A 15,749-nucleotide genomic window follows, 5' to 3' on the forward strand; every position below is an offset into this window, starting at 1 on the left:
CCTTGCACCTATGTTGTCTGATGGTAGCGGTGGATTCCCTCCGGTTACCCGCTCCCCGACTGCAATCTGGGCCGGAGGAGCTCTACACTTTGCCCGCAGGCGCTGGCCCTGGGGAAACTTGTGCCTTGGCGGTGGCGGTGTCTCCCCGGTAATGATCGGGCTGTTGCCGTCAATCGGGACTTGGTTGCTGGGGGATCTGCGTCCCCGTCACTGACGGATTTGGCAAATTTGGCGACTCCTAGCCTTGTCGGGGTTCGAGAGGCCCCTGCCCTGGTGCTGACTGTCCTTCGGAACACTGCTCCAGACCACCGGGCACACAGCCAACGGGGTCCTTCCAGGAACTTCCGAACGGTCCCACTCCGGACAGTCACCGCCGTCGCTGACCTTGCTGTTCTGGCCCTACACACGGCTGGGCTCTCAGGCTTTCTTTCCTTCTGTCACTTTGCTTGCTTTCCTCCTTTTCTCCCTTCACTTTCACCTTGTTGTTTACTTTAGCCCCTGCCTGGGCTACTCCTCACTCCTTCCACTTCCTCCTCCCTCACTCGACTCTCACTGGACTCTAACTGCCTGGTTACTTCCTGCCTCCAGTGTTGTGAGCTCGTTGGTGGGCGGAGCCAACCGCCTGGCCCACCCCCTGGTGTGCATCATCAACCTCTGGAGGAAGGCAACAAGGATTTCTGGTTAGCAGGTGTGCCTACCTGGAGTGTGGGGTGTGGTGGTGTTGTTACTCGTGTCCCCTGGCTTGTCCAGGGCGACACAACTGCAAGGCTAAACTCGACCACCATATATGCGTCATGGTACCCCCTTGGCTTCCGCACCTCCAACAGTTATCTGGGGTCTCAGGCCACCACCGATGTAGGAGGGAAGGGACCCGATACCATCGTGATATGACTTTATAACTGGTCTCCTGGGACTTAGTAGCAGTCACCGACTTGTGTGACAAATGGAAGCATCGCCCCCATTGTTCTCTAGAGAATGTTTGGTTGAGTTCCCCCTCCCATGCTCCGCAAAAGGGGGGGGGATTTTCCAAGCCCCCGGAGACCAGCAATTTGTATATAACTGAAATGTTGTGATTCGGGCAGTCTTTGTTGTACACATGGCCTCATAAGGGGATGGAGAGAGTGAAAGCTCATGCGTCTGTGTAAGTGATGTAATAAAATGCTGGAGTTGGGCGTATTCGAAATTGTGGCGTAGTTTTTGGGGTTTCTCCCCCAAAATTACAGAGAGTGGTAGTGTCCGTCCCTGTGGGGCAATATGGATGAGCCGAAGAGGCGTCCGTTTAGTTCCTTCCAGGAAGCGGGTAACAGAGGCACCCGGAAGGAAATTCGGACTATCGGTCACCGGCATCAGCGGTCCATATGCACGAATCAAATCGCATTTCCTTCCAGGGGCATGTATGGTGCGCAGAGTCTGGTCGACACTGTACCCCACCACAAGTTTGCGACGGTTCAGCCGTGGCCACGTCCAAGGCAGAGTTGACGCCGACAGAGAGCATAGATCATGGGCCAAACGCACCCATAGTTTAGACCCCTCACCGTGCAGCAGGTCCAGGACACGGGCATGGGCCACTGCTAGGTGATACTTTCGGCAGTCCGTCAGTCCCAACCCTCCCGCGTCCTTTGGTCTGGTCAGAACACTACCTCGTATTCTAGGTCGGCCCTTGGCCGAGACAAACTGGATAAATAATTGTTGAATTTTGTACCAGTATGACGCAGGGATGTGGACGGGTACCGTCTGCAGGAGGTATAATAATCGGGGCAGAACTGTCATTTTGAGGGCGCCAACCCTACCAAACCAGGACACCACCCCCTGATGTCAGGTGGCTAGGTCCCTCTCTAATTTGATAAGAAATTGTTGGAAGTTAAGTGGAAACAGTTTGGACAGGTCAGATGGAATGGTGATACCCAAATATCGGATACTATTGTTTTGTGGCCACTTAAAAGGGTGTTTGGATTGTAGGGAAGAAACTAGATTTGGAGGGAGGGAGATGTTCAAAGCCTCTGATTTGTCGAGGTTTATCCGGAAATTGGGCCATCTCCCAAAGCTATCCAACTCTGACATCAGGGATGGGAGTGCCTCAAGCGGATTAGTGAGATAAACTAATAGGTCATCGGCGAAAGCCGAGCATTTATATTCATGGTTCGCTATCTTGATCCCGTGGATGTCTGGGTTGGCTCGCAGGGCCGCCATGAGATGCTCCATCACTAGGATGTATAGAAGAGGGGATAAGGGGCATCCCTGTCTCGTCCCGTTATGGATGGTGACAGGGTCCGACAGGGTGCCATTGATTTTTATACGCGCCGATGGGGTGTGGTACAGCGCAAGGATTTTAGCCGTTAGGTTTGGGCCCAGCTGCAGATGATTTAATGTTTGGGCGAGTGACTCCCATGAAATCCTGTCGAAGGCCTTCTCGGCATCTAAGGACAGGATCATCAATGGGATCCCTCAGTTGCGAGCAAATTGAATAATATCTAGAGTTTTAAGAGTGTTGTCTCTAGCCTCTCGTCCCGGGACAAACCCAACCTGGTCTAGGTGGATCAGATCCGGAAGGAGAGGATTCAGCCTATTGGCAATAAGTTTAGCCTAGCACTTGACATCTACATTGAGCAGGGAAATCGGTCTGTAGCTACCGCAAACGCCCGGGTCCTTGCCCACTTTGGGAATAACTGTAATGTGCGCCGCTGTAGAGTCCGTTGGAAAGAGGGTGGTGTCTGAAATTGAATTAAAAGACTCCAACATCAGAGGCGCAAGTAGGGTCGAAAAGGATTTATAGAATTTTGCCGTTAGCCCGTCCGGACCTGGACTTTTATTGCCAGGAGCGCTCTGGATAACCTGCAATAGTTCTTCTATCGTGAACGGGGCCTCAAGATTTTCTATTATGGCGCTATTCAGTTTTTTAAAGGGGGAAGGGGGGGCACCCATTGAGGCGTTGGGGGACACCCTAGGAGGGGGTAGATTGTACAACCTAGAATAATATTCATGAAAGGCACTTGAAATTTTTGGGGTAGTATGCACCAGGCCACCCGATGAGTCCTGAATATGTGAAATCAGGTTTGTTGCCCTTTTGGCTCGTAACGCGTTGGCTAGCATTTTGCCTGGTTTGTCGCCGAACTCGTAAAATCTGCTCCTGCCCAATTGGATAATGTGTCTATATGAGGAGTCCAGTAATTTCCTAACCTCAACCTCGCTCTCAGAAGTGCTTGGAGTGTCGAGGCCGCCAGAGCACGTTTATGGAAGAGTTCAAGTGTTGTGACTTTTTGAAGAGCGTCTTTGATGGCTTGTGCCCTACTTTTTTTAATTCGAGAGCCGTGTTTAATGAGAGTCCCACGGAGGACACATTTCAGGGCCTCCCACTTAAACACAGGCGCAGTGCTGTCTGATGCGTGGTCCCCAACAAAATTTGTGATAGAGGTGCAGATATCTGAAGTGCAGCTCTCATCCAAAAGCAGGGACTCGTTAAGCCGCCAGGATCCTGCCGTCTTTGCCATGGATGGAACATGCATGGAGCAGAACACTGGAGCGTGATCCGACCATAGGATGTTTCCAATCCCCGTATGGGACAGCCAAGATAAAACATTATGCTGAACCAGAATATAATCCAAGCGGCTGTACGAGTCCTGCGAGTGTGAGTAGAAGCTGTAATCCCTGTCCGAGGGGTGCTGTATGCGCCACGCATCATACAGTTGGAGCTGTAATAAAGATTTTTTAACTCGTTTAATTAGTGCATAGGAGAGGCTTGATCGACCCTTCGAGTTATCCATAGCCGGATCGAGCGTAATGTTTAGGTCCCCACAGAGAACCACTGAACCCCTAACCAAAGGGAGGGTCGAACGTACTAATACGGCGACAAAGCAGTCTTGGTTCTGATTGGGTGCGTACGCATTAATTATAGTAAAATCCTGTCCACTGAGAGATAATGATAAAACAATATAACGTGCCGCCTCATCTATTTTAACGTCCAATACTTGGTGAGGGAGTGATTTGTGTATGCCTATCGCCACCCCCTTTGAACGTGTCTCTGGATTGTTGGCAAGAAACCATGTGGTGTAGTATTTGTTTTTGATCTTTGGGGTGTGGTTAGTTTTAAAGTGCGTCTCCTGGAGGCAGATCAGGTGTACCTTACGTTTGTGCAGGTGATAAAGGATCTGGGCCCGTTTCTCTGGGGTATTGAAACCCTTCACGTTGAAGCATGTAATGTTCAGGTCCGCCATTTAGAGGGGAATCCGGATGTTGCGATGGAAGGAGGGCAGGGCTGCAGTTTTGGTGGACAGTCCCCATGGCGAGGTCTAGTACAGAGAAAGAAGATTAGGAAAAAGAGAGAAAAGAGGAAGGGAGACGATTCAGAGGAACAAAACAAAAGCAGAGGGAAAGCCTCCGCACTTAACACTAAGCAAGTTAATACAATCAACGGGAGCATGCCCGCCGCACACCGGCGGGGCAGGGGCTTCCAACCTATTGGGGGGAGAAACTGGTCAGACATAACCAAAAGACAACTCCTTTCCAATTGAGCATGAATACAGAGAGACAAATAACATTAGCATGGTACGAAACCATCGGCATCTCATGTAATCAATATCATGTACTATAGATATCTTAGAGAGGTTCCTTCAGGCGGGGTCCAGACTACTGCGGCTCAGATGTGGGTGTCTCTTGCCCCGGAATCTCTCCTCTCTCCGAGGGGGTCCCGCAGACTGCCGATTCGTGGAGGGGCTTTCAGGAGGACCCGTGCGTAGCCCCATACCCCATGGACGGAGCAGCGTGTTAGGCCACTGGGGGAGAAGAATCGGCGGCAAGCCAAGGCCCGTAGTAAAAGAGGGCAAGTCCTCGGGTGTACGGAGGGTGAAGTATTTCGAGCCCTGGCGGACCGAAAGGGAGAAAGGAAATCCCCATCGGAACTGGATCTCTCTATCCTTTAAAACATCTAATAGAGGTTTGAGGGCCGCTCTTTGAGCTAGTGTATGGCGAGAAAGGTCCGGTAAGATTCTAATAGGGGTCCCATTATAGGAGAGGTCAGCTTTTTTCCTACTCGCCAGTAGGATCGCCTCCTTGAGAGCGTAGAAATGGACCCGGCAGATAACATCCCTTGGGTGGGGGTCCTCCGGATTGAAAGGGCGGAGTGCTCTATGGGCTCTGTCCAGCTCTATTCTGACCCCTGGCGGGCGCCCGAGCAGCCTGTTGAAAATTGTGGTGAGCACCGATGGTACATCCACGGAAGCAATAGATTCTGGCAATCCTCTGACACGGAGATTGTTTCTCCTATTGCGGTTCTCTAGATCGTCCATATTTTGCTGCAGGGAGAACAATTGTTTGGCGTGTTCTGTCACTGTAGCTTGTAAGGCATGGATAGAGGTAGAGTTATTTTCTTGTATCGTGGAAACCGTATCCACTCTATCTGTTAGAGATGAGAGTTCCGCTCTGAATTGAGCAAATTCCAGTTTGCATTCCGCAACGACTTGGTTCGCTAGAGCCGCGATGTCACTTTTGGTAGGTATCGCCTGCATGAATGCTCGGAGGTCCGCCAGGGAGGCCGGCCTATCCTCACCCCCTGCAGTCGGAGAAAAGGCCACATGGGAGGTATGGAAGCTTGACTGTGGCCTGTATATTTGTGGTCTCCCCTCTCTCGGAGTTGCGATCATGATTGGGGTGTGAGGTACCATTTGAGTGTCAGGGCCCGCTAGAAGCAAGGTGGGATGCCTCTCAGGTGTGACCGGGTGCTTGGCGGGGGGGCTGTCTGCCCATGATGAGCCAGTGGACCATCTGGTTGGGGGGCTTGATGCTGCCTCCTCCCTCTGTAACCTTTCTTGCATGACAGCCTCATCTTTCTGGGGGGGGGACTCCCCATCCTCCTCTCCCATATGTGGGGGGCAGGTGTCCCCAGCTCTCTGTGAGACCCCGGGCTCTGTGCTTCCACACCCATTGGGATCGTAAGCTGGGTTGGAGGGGGGGCCTGGACAGACTCCAGCTACTCCCATCTGTGGCTCCGGATTTTCTGCCAGGATCAAGGGCGACTGGTGTCCCAGGCATAGTCCTCCCCCTCCCTCTTGTGCGGCCTGATCGCCGCTTGTCAGCTGCTTCAGCTGCAGGGTCTGGGGCCTGCTTACCCGGTCCGTCTCGGCTGGGGATCTGCTGCGGCGGCCATCTTGGAATGGCGCCGCTGCCGCGCCAGGCCTCTCCGCCTCCGGTATGGGGGTCCCGATCGTTCCGATTACGGACCCATTCCTTCGGGTCTGAGCTGGGGTGCTTCCCGCTTCCTCCGGTGCCAGGGTCCCGCTCGCCGCGGCGGCGGATTCAGCTTGACAATCTGGTCCCCGGGCAGGACGCATGGAGGCCTCAGATTTTTCACTCCCCGCACTGGTGAGGTAAGCCTCCATAGTGTGCTGTGGGGACGTCGGGCGGGCAGCAGAACGGGACCAGGCTTTCTTGGCAGCGGTACGCACCATTTTGGTGTGGGGATGCCGGTGGATCGTGGGATTCTGCAGCGGAGCTCAGGAGCTGCACGTCTCTACACGGCCATGTCTAGCCACGCCCCCATAAATATATTATATGCTAACTCCACTACTTGATAATGTATAAAGAGAAAACACAGGAGCAATTGCGCATTTCAAAATTAAGAAAATTACTTTTATTACAAAATAATAACAACATAAAAAAAGACATACATAAACACATATAATTGAAGTGTGACAGTGTACAACACACACATAGATGGGGAGGATTGAAACTGGCTGAGTTTCCGATGCTATAATGTTATTTGCTTATTGCAAGTAAAAAGTGAAGGAACCCACATTGGTTATATCCCTCTGCTATTACACAGTAACGGAGTGCAGAACTGTGGAGCATGAGCTACATGTATGCAAATGCGTATATACGAAAAACACTCAGTATACGGTTTCATATCGTGGCCATTAAAGGGTTAAGTTCATGAGGTGCGCCTCTGCATCCAAACGACCATGCCCACAGACAGCATTACACCATAGAATATACAATTAAAGTGCTTAGTGCATACAGCATGTAAACTGATGCTATGTGATCCAGAGAATAGATAAATATTAGTGATAAGCGAGTATGCTTGTTACTACTCGGTACTCGCACGAATATCACTGTACTCGGGCTACTCGGCGGGGACCGAGTAATCTCGCGATACTCGTGCTGTACTCGTGGTCTTCATTTCTGCATGTTGGCGCTCTTTTGAGAGCCAGCCCTCATGCAGGGATTGGCTGGCAGACCACTGCAATGCCACAGCCCTGTTAGTTGTGGAATTGTAGTGATTGGCCGGCCTGCACAGCATGACCGAGCCTTTATACCGGCGGGCGCGCTGTGCTCTGCACACAGCCATCCAGACAGTCAGTGCAGGGAGAGTGTTGCTGCTTCAGGGAAAGGTTTGCGGCCCTTTATAGCTATTTCCGTAGCAGGGCTGCAAACAGTGTGACCAGAAGTCCTTCTCAGGACTATTATAGTTGTATACAGGCAGGCAGGGTATAGCCAGGTCGGAGTACAGTAGCAGAGTCCTTCTCAGGACTATTGTTGCTGTATACAGGCAGGGTATAGCCAGGTCGGAATACAGGCTAGTGACCAGAAGAGTCCTTGTCAGGACTATTGTAGCAGTATACAGGCAGGCAGGCAGGCAGGCAGGCAGGCAGGGTATATAGCCATTCCTAGTGGTGACCGTATACCAGCCTTCATCATATCTGGGGCTGGTGTACACAGTCTAAAACAGTCCAGATAGTGTCAGACTTCTCAGTAATTGTCGCTCCTAAAAACCTGTTAGGTTCTTAGTGCGTCCGTGCTTGCATTTAAAAACCGCACGTGTGTGCCTGTCGGTGGCAGCGTACAGGTGCACGATTTGCACAAACTATTATATAACGCACAAGTCTAGTGTATAATACACGTCAGTCTGCAGTGTCTGATAGTGTCAGACTTCTCAGTAATTGTCGCTCCTAAAAACCTGTTAGGTTCTTAGTGCGTCCGTGCGTGCATTTAAAAACCGCACGTGTGTGCCTGTCGGTGGCAGCGTACAGGTGCACTTGTGTGCGTTTTGCACAAACTTGGATATAACGCACAAGTCTAGTGAATACACGTCAGCACAGCATTGCAAAATGCGCAAGGGCGTTGGCAACGAACAAGGACGTGGACGTGATGGTGGTGCAGGCAGAGGCCGAGGTCGTGGGCAAGCTCTAATTTCGCCACAACAAAGGGCCACATCTAGTCGCTCGCACGTCCTGTCCCAAATTCTTGGGGACCGCAGCAGTACACCGCTCTTGAACCAAGACCAGTGTCAACAGGTTGTTAGTTGGATAGCGGATAATGCTTCCAGTCAGATTGGCACCACCACAAACACTCTGTCTTCCACACGGTCAAGTGTCAGTAGCCGTGATACTGCACCGCACATTTCAGAACCTGATACTCCTTCCTACCACAAGGCTGAGTACACGTCCTCGGACATTACTGATCCCACACTTGGACACTCGGAAGAGCTGTTCACGTTTCCATTCGCACATTCTGGCCTCTCGCCAGCTCATGTTGAAGTGGGTCATGAGGAGATCGTATGTACAGATGCCCAAATATTTGAGCAGCCACGTTCTCACAAAGTTGGCAACGTGTCTCAACAAGGGGTGGACGATGATGAGACATAATTGTCAGGAAGTCAGGAGGAGGAGCAGGGTGCGGAAGAGGAAGACGACGTGGTGGATGATCCAGTAACTGACCCAACCTGGCAGGAGGATATGCAGAGCGAGGACAGCAGTGCACAGGGGGAGGGAGGCGTAGCATCCCAACAGGCAGTAAGAAGCAGGGTGGTGGCTCCAGGCAGAAGTCAGGCAACCGTTCCCCAGAACAACAACACGACACAAGGTGCCTGTACAAATGTTAGGTCTTCCCGAGTCTGGCAGTTTTTTAAGTTGGCTCCAGATGATTCTAAAAAGGCCATTTGCAACACCTGCCATGCCAGCATCAGCAGGGGTACCAAAACTAGCAGCCTGACCACCACCAGCATGATCAGGCACATGTCAGCCAAGCACCCGACTTTGTGAGATGTACAACAGAGTCGAGGAGCAGTGCTTGCTGATGTCACTGCTACGTCTTCGCTTGTTGTGCATGCGAGCCAATCCCCTGTCCATGCTGCCTGCGAACAAGCCTCCTCCGGTCCTGCACCTGCAGTTGCCTACGCAGAAATAACACCATCATCAAGCACGTCCTTGTCCCAGCGCAGCGTTCAGTTATCCATTCAGCAAACCTTTGAACGCAGGCGCAAATACACTGCCAACGCCCCACATGCCACAGTTCTAAATGCTAACATTTCGCGACTGCTTGCGCTGGAAATGTTGCCTTTTAGGCTGGTGGAGACAGAAGCATTCCGCGACCTGATGGCGGCAGCTGTCCCACGTTACTCGGTCCCCAGCCACCACTATTTCTCCCGGTGTGCCGTCCTCACGTTGCATAACCACGTGTCACAAAACATCACACGTGCCCTGAACAACGCTGTTTCACCCAAAGTCCACCTAACCACAGACACGTGGACAAGTGCTTGTGGGCAAGGCCGCTACATCTCGTTGACGGCACACTGGGTTAATATTGTGGAAGCTGGGACCCAGTCTGAGCGAGGGACGGAACACGTCCTTCCCACACCAAGGTTTGCAGGCCCTACCTCAGTCAGGGTTTCACCCACACTCTACAGCTCCGGAATGTCATGCTCTTCAGCCTCCTCCTCCTCCTGCGCATCCTCATCCACTTTACCCTCCACACCAGTCCCAAGCTGGAAGCACTGCAGCACTGCCTCGGCAAAGCGGCAACAGGCTGTGCTGAAGCTAATCTGCATAGGTGACAAACCCCACAATGCAGAAGAGGTGTGGACAGCTCTGAAACAGCAGGCAGATCACTAGCTCACACCTCTGAACCTAAAGCCAGGAAAGGTCGTGTGTGACAATGGCCGGAACCTGGTGGCGGCTTTGAGGCGAGGCCAGCTGACACATGTTCCATGCGTGGCCCATGTGCTCAACCTCGTGGTTCAGCGGTTTCTAAAGTCATACTCAGAGCTGTCTGATCTGCTGGTAAAAGTTCGCCGCCTGTCTGCACATTTTCGAAAGTCACCTACTGCTTCAGCCGGCCTTGCCGGCTTTCAGCGCCGTTTGCATCTTCCGGCTCACAGACTGGTGTGTGATGTCCCCACGCATTGGAATTCAACTCTGCACATGTTGGTCAGGATATGTGAGCAGAAGAGGGCAGTTGTTGAGTACCTGCATCACCTAAGCCGTCGGGAAATGGGTCAAACTCCACACATAACACCTGAGGAGTGGAGATGGATGTCCGACCTATGTACCATCCTACAAAACTTTGAGGACTCCACCAAGATGGTGAGTGGTGATGACGCCATTATTAGCGTCACCATACCGCTTCTCTGCCTTCTAAAACGGTCTCTGCTCAAAAACAAACATGATGCATTGCAGGCGGAGCGCGATGAGTTGGAGCAAGAAACAGTAGTGGGTGTGGGTGATAACACACAGCCCAGCCTCGTCTCATCACAACGAAAAGTGGAGGACTATGACGAGGAGGAGGATGAAGACATGGAGCAACTCTCCGGCCAAATTGAGGATATGACATGCACACCAGTCATATCCTTGGTTCAGCGTGGCTGGCCAGAGGACAGGGTAGATGTTCAGTCATCGTGTTGGTCAGGATACTGAAGTACTGGCTGTTAAGAGTCTGGCGCACATGGCTGACTTTATGGTAAGCTGCCTGTCTCGTGACCCTCGCGTTAAGAACATCTTGGCCGACAATCATTACTGGTTGGTAACACTGTTAGACCCACGCTACAAGGAGAACTTTATGTCTCTTATTCCCGAGGCGGAGAGGTCAGTCAAAATGCAGCCGTTCCGGAAGGCCATAGTCACGGAAGTAGGCAAAGCATTCCCCTCACAAAACGCTAGCGGCATAGGTCAGGAATCAGTGGACAACCAAGGCGTACAGCCGAGAGAGGCACAAGTCCAATCCGCCAGAGGTAGGGGAACAGTCTTTAAGATGTGGGACAGTTTTCTCAGCCCCTCACGTACCACAGCCCCTGAGGTGCGGGGTAGTGCCACAAGAAATCCTAAGTTTGCCCAGATGCTCAAGGAGTACCTTGCAGATCGAACAACTGTACTCCGACATTCCTCTGTGCCTTACAATTATTGGGTATCCAAGGTGGACACGTGGCATGAATTGGCTCTCTACGCCTTGGAAGTCCTGGCCTGCCCTGCCGCTAGTGTTTTGTCAGAGCGTGTTTTTAGTGCCGCAGGTGGAATCATTACAGATAAACGCACCCGCCTGTCAACTGAAAATGCTGACAGGCTGACTCTGATCAAGATGAACAAGGGTTGGATTGGGCCAGACTTCACCACACCACCAGCAAATGAGAGCGGAATTTAAAGTTTGTAACGGGAATTTGCCATGTACCTCCACTAACCCATGGGTACACACTTCTGGACTTTGGATAATCGCTGGACTGCTCCTCCTTCTCCTCATGCGCCACCATGATGAACGTTACAATAGTTAGGCCTTTGTTTCAGGTATACCCCCAGTGGTAAATTTTTTCGCCCATTCTTTCAGAATGGACATTACAACGACAGGAGACCCGCTCCTTTGCAATGGGAACAATGTTTTGAGGCCCTCATGCACGTCTCTATCCAGGGACAATGTGGAGCCTCCCAATTTTTGGCTGCCCTGCCTAAGGGCTATACTACAATACACCCACTTCCTGACAATGGACACTTCAGGTTTACAGGCCCTCATGCACGTCTCTATCCAGGGACAACGTGGAGCCTCCCAATTTTTGGCTGCCCTGCCAAAGGGCTATACTACAATAGACCCACTTCCTTACAATGGGCACTTCAGGTTTACAGGCCCTCATGCACGTCTCTATCCAGGGACAATGTGGAGCCTCCCAATTTTTGGCTGCCCTGCCTAAGGGCTATACTACAATAGACCCACTTCCTTACAATGGGCACTTCAGGTTTACAGGCCCTCATGCACGTCTCTATCCAGGGACAACGTGGAGCCTCCCAATTTTTGGCTGCCCTGCCTAAGGGCTATACTACAATACACCCACTTCCTGACAATGGACACTTCAGGTTTACAGGCCCTCATGCACGTCTCTATCCAGGGACAACGTGGAGCCTCCCAATTTTTGGCTGCCCTGCCAAAGGGCTATACTACAATAGACCCACTTCCTTACAATGGGCACTTCAGGTTTACAGGCCCTCATGCACGTCTCTATCCAGGGACAACGTGGAGCCTCCCAATTTTTGGCTGCCCTGCCAAAGGGCTATACTACAATAGACCCACTTCCTTACAATGGGCACTTCAGGTTTACAGGCCCTCATGCACGTCTCTATCCAGGGACAATGTGGAGCCTCCCAATTTTTGGCTGCCCTGCCTAAGGGCTATACTACAATAGACCCACTTCCTTACAATGGGCACTTCAGGTTTACAGGCCCTCATGCACGTCTGTATGCAGGGGCATTGGTGAACCTCACAATTTTGGACTGCCCTGGCAAAGGAAAATACTACAAAGACTCACTTCCTCAAAATGGGCACATTAGACTCAAGAGGCCTTCATGTACGTCTCTTCTCAGGGACATCGGAGTGCCACACAATGTTTTACGTAAAATCTTTCATGTTTTAATCTCAAAAAGTAACATACACCAGCTCTATCTCACTATTGGGTATGTGCCCTTAACATTTCCGCCATGAAAATTCATTTTGGTGTCATTTTGAAGGTTTTCTGGTGAGTCCGTAAAAATGGCGTAAAACGCGGACAAAATTGTTCACAGCTGTGACTTTTGAGTAATAAATGCTTCAAGGGGTCTTCCCCATGCTGTTTCCATGTCATTTGAGCACTCTTCTGAGACTTTTGTGACATTTTTAGGGTTTCTACATGCTGCCGGGGGTCATTTCATAAAAATACTCGGGTCTCCCATAGGATAACATTGGGCTCGGTGCTCGGGCCGAGTACACGAGTATCTTGGGATGCTCGGCCCGAGCCTCGACCACCCGAGCTTTTTAGTACTCGCTCATCACTAATAAATATATATATAGCCACTACATCCGGTCAAATAACATGGTTATAGTAAAATACAATCATCATAATATAAACCAGTATAGGTAAGAATACTATATTCCTGGAATAGAGGTCATAGAATTGGCTCAAAAAGAGGACCTGCGCATGTTAGTAATCTGTCATCCGTAAAAATTCACATCTCATTCAGTGCAGGTTACCATATGACCTAAATGGCTCAGGCAATCATGGCATCACATTACCCATTGTAAATTGGTGGATCAGCACTGTTCAACCTCCACCCGAATGTACATTTCACAATAGAATGCTTCCTCAGGGGTCTGCTGTTAATCGATATACCCTCACCTTTTATAGTGTGGTCACCCAAATGAGTCTCACCTGCGATCACACTCCGGCGCATGTGCGTTGACGTCCACCGGCCCTCCCGGGAGCGCCGCTCGTCAGCATCGCACGTGCGTGCTCAGTGGCTCAGAACGCCAATGATCACGTGCGTCGCCCATGACAGCGGTGCCACCCGGGGGATGGGTGGAGAGCAGCGGGCACGCGCACAGGAACACACCTGGGACTGATCACATCCACTAGAATGCGGCACCATACACACCAGTACTCCGCATGTCATTCTATGTGGATACAAGGTATGTGACATGTTTGCCTCACAAAATATATACAGGGTGATTAATGTTCGTGATGACTTGGTTCCCAGGTGGTGTGGGATATCACCAGGAGATAAATGCAGTTCCATTGGGATCAGTTTCACATACAAGGTGCTCCTCAGGATGGCAAGGGAGAAATTACCTGTCAACAAATACACAAATTAAAATAGCTTAAAAACAAACAGTGTAGGAGAGTAATGGAAATATAACAACTGTTTAAAGTACTAATAAGTATCATAGATGCTGCGCAAAAATCCAAAACCAGACCTAGAAGGCCAATTTTAAGATCTATTTTAAGACTAAGGTGGACCATGGACTAATTCACAAAAAACATGCAAATGAGTTAATTTCGTTTAGCCCTATAGGTGATTCCGTTTGCAGCAGGGTGATCTATTTACATTCCTGCTGCAGCAGTTTTATTATGTTACCACCACGAATTCCTACTGACACTTGTTCAATACCCCTCACCTTAAACATGGATGTGATCCCCGCACCTTTAAGTTTGAAATGTCGTGGGATTGTTTTTAAATCCTCCAAACTGGTAACAGTTTTTACCGCAAGAATGTCACGGACATGTTCTCTCGTCCGGACTCGCAGTTGGCGAGATGTCAACCCGATATAAATCAGGTTGCATCCGCAAACCGCGTAGTATATAACCTGCGTAGTGGAGCAGGTGATATACTGTCGGATTGTAAATTCTTTATCACCCCCAGAAGACTTAAGGCTACTTTACACACTGCGATATCGGTCCCGATATCGCTAGTGTGGGTACCCGCCCCCATCTGTTGCGCGACACGGGCAAATCGCTGCCCGTGCTGCACAACATTGCCCAGAGCCGTCACACATACTTACCTGTCCGGCGACGTCGCTGTGACCGGCGAACCGCCTCCTTTCTAAGGGGGCGGTCCGTGCGGCGTCACAGCGACGTCACTGAAGCGTCACTGAACCGCCGCCCAATAGCAGCGGAGGGGCGGAGATGAGCGGGACGTAACATCCCGCCCACCTTCTTCCTTCTGCATAGCAGCCGGGAGTCAGGTAAGGAGAGGTTCCTCGTTCCTGCGGCGTCACATGCAGCGATGTGTGCTGCCGCAGGAACGAGGAACAACTTCGTTACTGCTGCAGTAACGATTTTTAAGAATGGACCCCCATGTCGCCGATTAGCGATTTTGCAACGATGCAAAATTGCTTATCGGTGTCACACGCAACGGGATCGCTAATGCGGCCAGATGTGCGTCACAAATTCCGTGACCCCAACAACTCCGCATTAGCGATGTCGCAGCGTGTAAAGCCCCCTTTAAACGTTTTCATTCTACTCATATTGGCACATGCCTTGAATCCACCATACAGATAAAACCCCGATTGGTGGGCCCGTCCCAAATGGTTTGTTGGTAGTTACCACATAGTGGCTTCTAACCAACAAATCTTTCAGATTTTTGTTTCTTTTATAAGACATCTGGAGGTAATCCAATAGGTAGTTCTTCAAAGTTGGTTCAGTTTGGAGAACTGACAAGTAACGCTATAAGATTTTCTTAATTTCCTCACTTTGTGAGTAGAAGGTCGAAATTAATCTAATATGGTCATTATCCTTGGAAGTTCGTTTTGAAGACTGGAGTCTGCTTTCTCTGGTAGAGTTCTTTGCCCTGTTGTAGCCTTCTTTGATGGCTCTGTTACTGTACCCTCGTGACTGGAATCTCTTTCTCAATATCTCTGCCTGATGTTCAAATTTTTGTGGGGTGGAACAGATCCGCTTCGTTCTCATGAACTGACCAACTGGAATGGCTTTGATGGTTGTGTAATGTTGACTAGACCCAGCATGCAGCAGGGAGTCATCTATGTGTGTTTTGTACACTGTCACACTTCAATTTTAGGTTTATGTATGTCTTTTTTAATGTTGTTGTAATTATTTTGTAATAAAAGTAATTTTCTTAATTTTTAAATACGCAATTGCTCCTGTGTTTTCTCTTTATACATTATCAAATTCGAATATTGTAAGAATAAGCTTCTTACCTTTTGATACAGCTCGAGTTGCCTTTCTGAGGAAGGCAAGG

The sequence above is a fragment of the Anomaloglossus baeobatrachus genome (assembly GCF_048569485.1).
Source record: "Anomaloglossus baeobatrachus isolate aAnoBae1 chromosome 3 unlocalized genomic scaffold, aAnoBae1.hap1 SUPER_3_unloc_1, whole genome shotgun sequence".
Taxonomy (NCBI): Eukaryota; Metazoa; Chordata; class Amphibia; order Anura; family Aromobatidae; genus Anomaloglossus; species Anomaloglossus baeobatrachus.